Source organism: Leptonychotes weddellii, chromosome 13 (assembly GCF_054177405.1).
Source record: "Leptonychotes weddellii isolate Sample4059 chromosome 13, ASM5417740v2, whole genome shotgun sequence".
NCBI lineage: Eukaryota > Metazoa > Chordata > Mammalia > Carnivora > Phocidae > Leptonychotes > Leptonychotes weddellii.
The window spans coordinates 36119189-36130354 of NC_138381.1; the positions used below are offsets into that span (position 1 = coordinate 36119189).

Consider the following 11166-nt stretch of genomic DNA (forward strand, 5'->3'; position numbering starts at 1 on the left):
AAGAAAGAGGGGCAGAACTTGGTGTTCCTATGTATCTTCTAATTTTCTTATAATCTGTATAAGCTGTCATTCCAACAATACAATATGACTGCACCAGACACTTCACAATGTAATGAAGAGAGCATAGAATCTATCCTAATTATTGGCTCTAATTTTTTTTTTTAAAGATTTATTTATTTATTTATTTGAGAGAGAGAGAACATGCATGAGCAGGGGGAGGCAGAGGGAGAGGGAGAAGGAGAGAAGCAGACTCCCTGCTGAGCCGGGCGCCCACGCGGGGCTCAATCTCAGGACCCTGAGATCATGACCTGAGCCGAAATCAAGAGTTGGGCACTCAACCAACTGAGCTACCCAAGTGTCCCTGGTTCTGATTTTTAAAGAATTAACCCATAGATATGACCATTGACCATAATTAACCAACTGTACAATTTCTCTAATAAAGGGACTTATATGGTTATGCATTAAATTTTAAAAAGTTCCATTAAATGGCTATTTCACTGATTATTTGTGTTAAACAATTTAAGAATATCTGTGATAATTTTCTAATAATTTCTGTATTGCTGATCTCCAGAGTAATGAAGAAAGTCTCATACTTGTTAGTACTAGTACAATGCAAAACACATAGTAACTATCATTAAAACGTAGCCAACAATAGATAGCAAAAAGCCAAAACATGTTACTACAAAAAATCAAAAATAAATTTATGTTACCAAAAAAAAACCTTCTTTTATCACTTTTTGAGAACATCTAATATTGTTCTTTCTCCCCCACGATCTATATTATGATCCAAAGAAGCTCTTTATTACTCTAATTTTTATCAATACTCCACATTTCCTTTATACGCCCATGATCCCTAAATTTTTGTTTCCATGTTGATTTCTCTTCTGATTCTTATAATTTTTTTTTTAATTTTTATTTATTTGACAGAGAGAGAGTGAGAGAGGGAACACAAGCAGGGGAAGAGGGAGAGGGAGAAGCAGGCTCCCCACGGGGCAGGGAGCCCGATGCGGGGCTTAATCCCAGGACCCTGGGATCATGACCTGAGCCGAAGGCAGACGCTCAACGACTGAGCCACCCAGGCGCCCCTGATTCTTATAATTTTATATCTACCTCCCCTTGATATCTCTTGGATGTTTCACAGGTTCCTTGAACACCACAATTTCAAAATCTGAATGTTCCATGTTTCCTTCCCAAACTATTCCTCCTCAAGTGTTTCTACTGCAACAATTGCCCAAATATCCACTCACATGCTCATAACAGAAATCTTGCAATCATTCTTGCTAACTCCCTTTCCCTCACATCCCATCTTTGTTGATTATTCTTTTAAAATGTTTCTCTAATTTATCAATTTCCCTCTACTCATTTCCACTATCAATGACTCCAGTGTCATTGATGAACCATCCTTGCCTCTTCATTGTCTTTCTACACTGATCTTTGCCATTTTCCAAACTGTTCAAACTCAACTTTGAATGTCATTTCTTTTCTTAAAACTCCCATGAATACTACATTTTTTTAGGATAAACCATCATATTACTAGCACCTCTGGGTTTTTTATATACAAAGGGGTAAGTTTGAGGGAGTGGGGTGGCTATTTAGTTGGAAGGAGGAAGTGAAGGGACTTCTCTTGGAGCCACATTTGCATAAGATGCATGTTACCCCTGGCCTCATCCACTGTCCCATCCGTAGCATGACCTTTGATCCTTTGAAAGCACTGATTCCTGCCCAACTTCCCATCTCACCTTATGTTTTGTTTCCCCTCACTCACTGTATTGGAGCCTCATTGCCTAGCCCCACCTTGCCTTCTACAAATGTACCAGGTTCATATGCATATTTGCTAGTTTTCCGTCTGCCCATATCACTCTTCTTTTCACCACATTTCTCCTAAATTCCCTGTCCTCCCCACCTTCACCATCTTTCTAGTTTCTGTTTATCACTTCTCCAGTGAAGGTGTCCTGTCTCTGGGTCAGATTCTCCTCTTGAATGCTATTAAGTACCTGAATTTGTCAGTTATAATACTTATCACAGTTGTAGTGACATGACCTTTAGGAGGCCTTTTGTTTTAAGTCCACCTACCTCACTCATTATGTTCTACACCCAGGAGGGCAGGAACCAAGTTGGTTTGGTTCATCCCTGAACCCTCAGTACCTAACATAGAGCTGGGCAAATACCAGGGGCTCGACAGAAATTGGTTGAATAAAGAAATTATTAAGTCTATTTAGATCACTCTTTTCAAACTCCCTATCAGTTCTCAAAAAAAGACCAATTATTTTAATTGTATGTGGATATTCTCTTAAGGACAGTAAATGAAACCTTTTCTTTCCAAAGTCTAATTTGTTGATTATCTATTAGACTGAGAAAGGGACCTGTTCCTCAGATCTCATACCATACAATTTTCGAATAAAAAAAAAAGATACTTATTTTTAACTATGTTTTTAAATTTAACTGCTTCTAGTTGTTTAGGAATCCTTTAAATCTAAGTGACCAATAGTCCAAACTTACTAAATTGTTGATACCATTTTCTAACTTTTCCTGGAAGTTTGGTTTTACTTAAATCCTTTTGTAATTATTCATTCCGGAACATTTATCAGATACCTATTACAATGTGCTGTGAATGGAAAAGAGCATTTACTGAGGAGCTTATACTCTAGTAGAATAAACCAATAAATAAATACATTTACACACACACTTATAGGATAATTAATGAGAAATACTAAGATAACTATGTATATGGTGTTATGGTCATGTAAAAGACAATTAACTGAAGATTAGAGAGAGTCACAAAGAAGGGGCAGCATTGGGGCTGCTCTTGAGGATGAGTGGAAGATTACCAGACAGACAGTGACGCCCTCCAGTCTTTCAGGAGGGAAAACAACAACAACAACAAAAACAAGCCAGTAAGAGTAAAGGCAAGGGGATGGTTCACACATTTAACTATTGTCCTACATGATTCAGACTCCTTAATAAACAGTGTGCCTCTTTTATGAAACATCTCTCTATATCCATGGTGAGCAAGAATCTCCTGAAATATAAGATCAATTCACTTGGTTCTCAAACTAATTGATCTGATTAACAGCGAGTCCCAATTTCTTTCTGGACAACTATCAATACGTGCAACTTCCCAACAGTCAAAAAATATGGACACCTCCTCCTGCAGAGATATACTTTAATAATTCATCAGTGACTGTACTGTAACTCATTCATAAAACCCCAAAGCATTAAAAACTCCATCTTCATTATTACCAGATGTCTTACAGGCACCTAAGTCAACACTTCAAAATGACTTCCTACAAGTTTGCAAGACCAGGTGTATCTTCAAGGACATCCAAGAATACATTTCCTGAAAGAGATCTGCTGGAAGCTGGCTAATAGTACTGTAAAAATGATTTTTAATATTAAAGACCCTGGGGGCACCTACGTGGCTCTGTTGGTTAAGTGTCTACTCTTGATTTCAAGTCAGGTCCTGATCTCAGGGTCGTGAGATTGAGCCACGCATCAGCCTCCCCGCTCAGGAGGCAGTATGCTTGAGGTTCTCTCTCTGCCTCTCCCCCTGCTCTTGCTCTCTCTCTCAAATAAATAAATCAATCTTCAAAACAATAAATAAATAAATAAATCTTCTCACATTCTGCCATGTCCATCCTGGAAATAAAAATGTTTCCAAAAGACTTAGTTTGAAAAGGAGAGAACCAGTTTCTTCCAAAGATTATAGCAATTTCAAGAACTTCCAAGATCTCTCTCTCTCTCTCTCTCTCCCTCTCTGGGTGGATAGATGGAAGAATGATAGATGAATAGATGGTTATAGTGTTATAGACAGTGATAGAAATGTAAAGAGAGGTAGACATCATCCTTCAGGAAGCTGATTTCTTTCATCACTGAATAAACTGCAGAAAAATTGGTTTAGGCATCAAAGGAAAGAATTTTTAAACACATTTATTTCCTTATCAAATTAAAATGCCATTAAGAATTAACTGCCAGGGCGCCTGGGTGGCTCAGATGGTTAAGCGTCTGCCTTCGGCTTGGGTCATGATCTCAGGGTCCTGGGATCTGGTCCTGCATCGGGCTCCCTGCTCCGCAGGGAGCCTGCTTCTCCCTCTGCCTCTCTCTCTCTCTCTCATGAATAAATAAATAAAATCTTTAAAAAAAAAAAAAAAAAGAATTGACTGCCAGAATTGAATCAATGAGACCTTTCAGAGAAGCAAGCATATGGTCTGAGAGAAGCCTGCCTCTGCTCTTGCACCCATCACAGGGTCCCAGCTCACAGAAAGGACCGACCATCTGAGTCCCAGCTACACAGAGATCCTGAGAAATACGTGCCACTGACTTTTCAGTTGACTTTGTTCCAAATGTCCCCAAAGAAAGGTCTTTGCTTTTAAAAATCATTTAAATTGTAGGGCGCCTGGGTGGCTCAGTTGGTTAAGCGACTGCCTTCGGCTCAGGTCATGATCCTGGAGTCCCGGGATCGAGTCCCGCATCGGGCTCCCTGCTCGGCAGGGAGTCTGCTTCTCCCTCTGACCCTCCTCCCTCTCATGCTCTCTGTCTCTCATTCTCTCTGTCTCAAATAAATAAATAAAATCTTAAAAAAAAATCATTTAAATTGCATATATAAGACTGCAAAGATAAGCTTTTGTCAGAAATGCTGCTGAGGAAAAAAAACCAAAAAACAAAAAAACACAACTCTTTCGAGACCGCAAGTTTCCTGCAGCTTGAGCCAGCAACACATACGCAGCAGTAGCTGTGGACCAGGGAATCCTGGACTTGAACGGATGCCTTGATTCCAACAGGGCCCTAAGTGACGAATCACATTTATATGTTCCCAAACACCAATTTCTCCCCCTCCGAAGTCATCACTGGGCTCCGTGTCTTTCACTCTGGTACGTTTTACCTTTAAAGCATTGCATTTGCAAACAGTTTATTTTTTCGTCAGATGTAATCAGTTTTTGAATTCTGTTGTGTTTTATTTTTTTTTTTATCCAAGTATGGTTCTCATGGTGTAGTAAATGACATTAGGCTTTTGTAAATTCTTGCAGAATATAACAGATCATTGGTTTTATAACACAGTCGCTGCTTTTGCATTCTGATGAGATTATTAGTAGCAGCCTAGAATACAACATCCTTGCATACTGTTAGTTAAAAAAAAATAAAAGTTTACTAAATGGTCTCTTGTCAACTGTATCTGAAAATCATTATAGTTTCTGTGTTTCCTCTACATGAAGGGGCTCTTCAGCAAGCTGGTGGGTTATGTCAACAAGAGGTTACAAAATTATTATCCGGGCTCTGTTTGTTTCAGTGGGGCTTACGCCATGCATTAGCATTCCTATTGTAAATCTCAGGGGCTTAGGTATTTGTACATCAGGTGTGGAACCATTCCAGTGTTCAAACAGAGGATGCTCAAAGCCAATCGGCCTAGTGGTACCTTTCATTGGGAACAATTTCTGAGGGGGTGGGGGGGAACGCACTGGGGCTTTTCTGATTTGCCATCTCTCCATAACACAGATTAGCCCTTTGGGGTGTTCTGTGGCCTCCTGTAGAGAGATTTAAAATCCATTCTATTAATAAAATTAAGTGTTTCTCCCTCTTGGGCCCATAGTCTATAATGCAAATGAGTTACGTGTGATATTTAAGGGGCAAATGGTCCTTCATGCGCTGCAGCGGGGCGGCGGCGCGGAAGCGAGCAGCGCGAGACGTGCAGGCGGAAGTGCCTGGCACAGACCGGGGAGCAAAACATTCCCTCTAGTGTGTGCTTTCTGTTTTTAGGGCTGAAACAATGACATTTGAAAATTGCCTATTGCATGTGCACCTTACCTTTCTCTCCATACCACTTTACACACGCATATCTGCTGTCAGCATTAAGATCATGACATTCTGGGCTTCAAATTGATACAATGCCAAATAAAAAGCTATCCCGTGAGCTGTAATGGTTCTCTAGAAGTCAACGGCATTCAACAGAGTCAATAATATGAATTTTTAAATGTGTAAATGCATACTAAAATGAGAGATCTGATATGCTTCGATAGTTCTGGCCTATGAGATACATAATACAGTGTTTTAAAAAACTGCTTGCATCTAGTTTGCATTTTACCTGAAAATGAGAATAATGAGAATGATGAATTTTGTAAAAACTTCATATTCTGTTTTGAAATTCGCCCCATGACAGTTTCAGAAGTGAATACATTTCTCAGTCTACTTTTGCTTTTTATTTTCTTTTTCCTCGGTTTCTGGGGATATCTTTGTTTTATTGACAACACTTTAATACTGAATAATGTTTAAAATTAAGATGTTTAATAATTCTCTTTGGACTTGTAAGCATATTCTTCCTATTCTTTTGATTTAGCCATGGTTAACTAGTGACATTCCCCATCAGGCTTCTTTATCATTGGTATTTAAGAATGCAAATTCTTCTTGACAATGCAAGTTCTTCTTAAAAATAGTTACTCTTGGGCGCCTGGGTGGCTCAGTTGGTTAAGCGACTGCCTTCGGCTCAGGTCATGATCCTGGAGTCCCTGGATCGAGTCCCTGGATCCAGTCCCCCATCGGGCTCCCTGCTCAGCAGGGAGTCTGCTTCTCTCCAACCCTCCCCTCTCTCATGCTCTCTGTCTCTCATTCTCTCTCTCTCGCAAATAAATAAAATCTTAAAAAGAAAAAGTTACTCTTAAATGACTGTAACTTGTTTTATTAAACTAGTTCATGTAAATGGGAAGGCTAAATCAAATAAAAAACAACTTCCTTGGATCAGGGTTTCAGGACAAGGTCCAAACCTCTGCCTTCAGCTGAGCTGCAGAGCCAGTACTAAGTACTAGGGCTAAGGAGACCAATGTGAGGAACTAAAGTTGGTTGCAATCTAATGGGCAAGTAAAAAAAAAAAAGAAAGAAAGAAACAATTACAGCACAATATATTTAATGTTCTATGGTGTATAATCAGAAAATATATTTTCCCTGAAGATCAGTAGGATCCAGAACGCCATTGTGCACTGTTACACTTCCCAGACAGAAGCAGCCACCTTTCCCAGAGATTGGGTTTCTTTGCAAATCAATGGGTAACGAAGCTCAAGTTCTAAATGTAAATAGATAAGAGTTTATATCACACTTGTTTTGTGATCTAGAGCAAAATAATTATCTTCTCTTAACTTCACGTTTTTCTGTGAAAATGGAGCCATATTCATACCTACCTTGTAGGCTTATGGTTTTAGGGGAGATAATGCATGTGAGCAGTTTAATGGAGTGCATGGCACATAGCAGGTGCTTATGAATTGCTACCTGGCAGTAAGATCATTGTTACTGATAGAGCCCACGTGTTTATGCACACGTGTGCCTCCAGGAGTCAGGTTTTGACCAGGGCAGTGAACTTCTCTTTGATGAAGAATGATGTGCTTCTCTCCCCTAATTTGAACAGTATGTGCTCAAAGTGCTTCTGTAAAGTTCTCACCCATGTGGCTTCATCCCACCATCTATTCTGATCTGGTAAATGTATTCTTTTAGTCCATTTTGCTGTCTCCTTACTGGTAAAATTAAATAACAGATTATGAGGATGGTGAATTTGATCAAAAGCATTCACATGTATGTTTACATGTGGAAGTGGAAGTTTGTTCCATTTACTGAATGTGATGTGGCCTCAGCCACATCATGTGACTGTTTTGAAGATCTGTGCTCTGTGTTACCTTGGAGCTGTGGTCTCTTTTTTTTTTTCTGTGTGAATGAGTACATTGTGCTGTGTTCCTAGGCACCAATCAGTACATACTTGAATGGTCTCCAGCAAACTGCCAGAGTTGTGAGTCAAGGCCTCTGATCTCTGCATTGGCCCAGGTTTCATGTATCAGTCTTGTGCTGGGGCCCTCTCAGTGGATCTGAGTTCCTGCAACCCTGTCGCCAAGGCTTCTTATCTCTTCTACTTCTATGTTTCCTTCCTGTCTTAGTCCATTTGGGCTGCTATAACAATATCACGGACTGGGTGGCTTGTAAACAACATTTATTTCTCACAGTTTTGGAAGATCAAGGTGTCGGCAGATTCTGAGTCTTGCAAGGACCTGCTTCTTGCTTCATAGATGGCATTTTCTACTCTGTCCTCAAATGGCAGAAGGGGTAAGGGAGTTCTCTGGGGCTTCTTTTATAAGAGCACTAATTCCATTCATGAGGGCTCCACCCTCATAACCTAATCACTTCCTAAAGACCCCACCTCCTAATGCTATCTCACTGGGGATTCAGTTTCAACATGTGAATGTAGGGGGAACACAAACATACAGTCAATAGCACTTCCTTTATTTTTTTTTTCAATTTTTTATTTAAATTTTAATTAGTTAACATAATATTGGTTTCAGGAGTAGAATTTAGTGACTCATCACTTACGTATAACACCCAGTGCTCAACACAACAAGTGCCCTCCTTAATGCCCATCACCCATTTAGCCCATCCCCCACCCAATAGCACTTCCTTTATTTTTTCTTTATTTACTTTTTAAATTCAATTAGCCAACATATTGTACACCGTTAGTTTTTGATGTAGTGTTCAATGATTCATTAGTTGCGTATAACAGCCAGTGCTTTAACTTAACCATTACAATACGTACACACGCCACATACCACATGCCACACACCACATACACACATTCAACTCTTCTCATCATAATCCTTTAGAGACACTGATTCAACAAATATGTTTTAAATGCCTCTACATGCCAAGCACTGTGCTAAGCAACATGCATATAAATTAAACAAGAATGAACCTGGCCTTGAGAACACTGACTTGATTCTATACAACAGAAGACAGATAGCAGACAAATAAGTGAATAGATAACCAAAATATTTTGAGACTATGATCAGTACTTTGAAGGAAATAAAAGGGGTGCTATACCAGAAGTTAACCTCCAATGAAGGTCCTCCAATGATGTAGCCACGGAAGACCTTTCTGAGGAACAGATATTCAAGAAAAGACCTAAAGAGTGAGGAGAAACCAAGCAAGTGAAGAGGGAGAGGGGAAATCTTTTCAGGCTGGAGGCAGAGCCAGTACAAAATCCTCGAGTAGGGGAAAGAACCAAAAAAGTTTCACGAGCTCCCCCAAAATTCAGTGCAGCAAGCTGGAGTCTGTTGGAGACAAGTACTCAAGACTCAGAACACACAGGGTTTTGCAGACCTTGGGCGGCTAGGGGGAGAGTTGTGTCATGTTCTAAACACAAAAGCCAAATGCAGGTTGTTCAACATCATAGAGACCTTCTCCAATTCATCATATAAGAACTCTACAGTTTAAGCAAAAAAGGAAACATGGGAGAATCAGACTTACAGCAGGGAGTGCAGTTTGGACGTTATAGAAGCTTTCCAGAAACTAGGATGTGAACTCGGGGTGGGGCAGGAGGTGGAAATAAGGTGACAAAGATTGAATTGATCCAGGATAAAGGGAAGTAGAACCAAAACACTTAATGACAAATTCGGGGGAAGGGGAATGGGGAGACGAAAGAAATGAAGGCGCTCCTGAGGACTCCAGATTTCTGGACTGAATACCTGAGTAGACAACATATCATTTACTAAGATGAGGGACACTAGGGACAGACAGTTTCAGGAGATACTGAAGGTGAGCATGTAAAATTTGAAATGCCTGTGAGAATTCACGTGAAGATGTCAAGAAGGCACTATCCATTGGGGTTCTGTGTGTTCCGCCTGCCTGTTCCCCAACACGCCAATATTGATTACTTTAGAAAACTTAATAGTAACCGCTACCATTTACTGGGTGACAATTTGATCTCTTTGGTGCACAGCATCTCTTTGGTGTGTTGTCTAAACATGATTTTCATATATCAGGGTTGCTTATTACTATCAGGGCCGACACACGAAGTCCACTGTTTTAAATGCTTATCACAGAGCTCAGGATAAAGAATGTCTAGCTGAGACTTTATTGCAAAAGGCTAAAGGATGTCAGTGCCAAATCTATAGATCAATGAGGAGATTGCATGACCTAGAATCTGAAAAATGGAGGTGGACCAACAGGAACATAGCCCCCTGGAAGATGTGACACAGTAAATGTCTAGTATGCATTGGTAAATACACTAAAATGGTCTCACCAGGTTCCAGAAATGTCAAACCAAAGATATTTTCTGTAAAATACAGATCAAATGGTACTGCACAGGGAAAAATATTTAGGGGGAGGGAGAAGATGGGAGGAAAATTCCACAATCACACCCTTGATTCTTAGAAGAACATCACAACATGCAAATTTTATCAAAGAAAACTACAAAATGTTGCAGAGCCATTCCTTTCAAATGAATATAAGATGCTAATTGGTGATGTATGTGGTCCCAGAGATGCTTGACATGCAAGGAGTGAGTGAAGTACGACAAAGCATTTGTGTGGGCCATCTGGAAGGGCATACCACACTCCTGCATGTGAGGAGAAAGTGGAATTAAACAGAAACTTTGGAAACCAACATCTAAATATGCATGGCTGTTGGTGCTTACATCCTTTTCATGGATCAAGGCCCTGACGAGAAACCCCTCCATCCACCTAGAGATCATGGCGACCAAATGAAATGCAATCCAACTCTCCCCTGCACAACGAAGATTATCACTGCCCCTTCTGCAATCTGGACATCTCTACAGCTTTACCAACCATCGCAGATTGTGTTCCTCATGTACTTTACATGTGAAACTTAAAGTTTTGCCCTGGCTTACTCCCAGAAGCAGGTATTTGATCTCATGTATAACAAACGGACACAGTATTTAGATTTCTAAGATGAAGATGCTTTTTATATGCACACACACACACATATATTTTCCACAAACACTAAGGAGCATCAACAAAACAGACATATTTGTCTCTGCTCCATAACTGCATGAGAGAATTTTTTTTAAATATTCACAAAAAAAAAAAAGAATAAAAAGTGTGAGGTATGTTTTTATTCATTTCAGCTTATGAATTGGATTTTCAAAAATTAAACTTGAGAGCAATATCTTCTTAGGATCAAAGTTTTCCTAACTTTTGTACAAATTCAAGTCTCAGGCTGTAAGGAGAACTAGTCACATTTTTAAACACTATTTGATAGGAAAAATCTGGGCTAATACTTGAAATGGGCCATAAAATTCAGTGATCCATTTTTAAATTAATGGTTTGGTTTTTGGTGAGGTAGCACAGGGAGCGCCCATTGTTGAGAGAGACAGAAAGGGGGAGAGCGATTCAAGAGCATGGAGAT

At 39.8% G+C, this 11166-nt stretch overlaps 1 pseudogene; it reads left to right on the top strand.

Annotated features, from left to right (window-relative positions):
- The window catches only part of LOC102728421 (ubiquitin-like-conjugating enzyme ATG3 pseudogene), a 2561-nt pseudogene extending 2448 nt beyond the window's left edge, over positions 1-113 (top strand).
- The last annotated feature ends 11053 nt before the right edge of the window (positions 114-11166 follow it).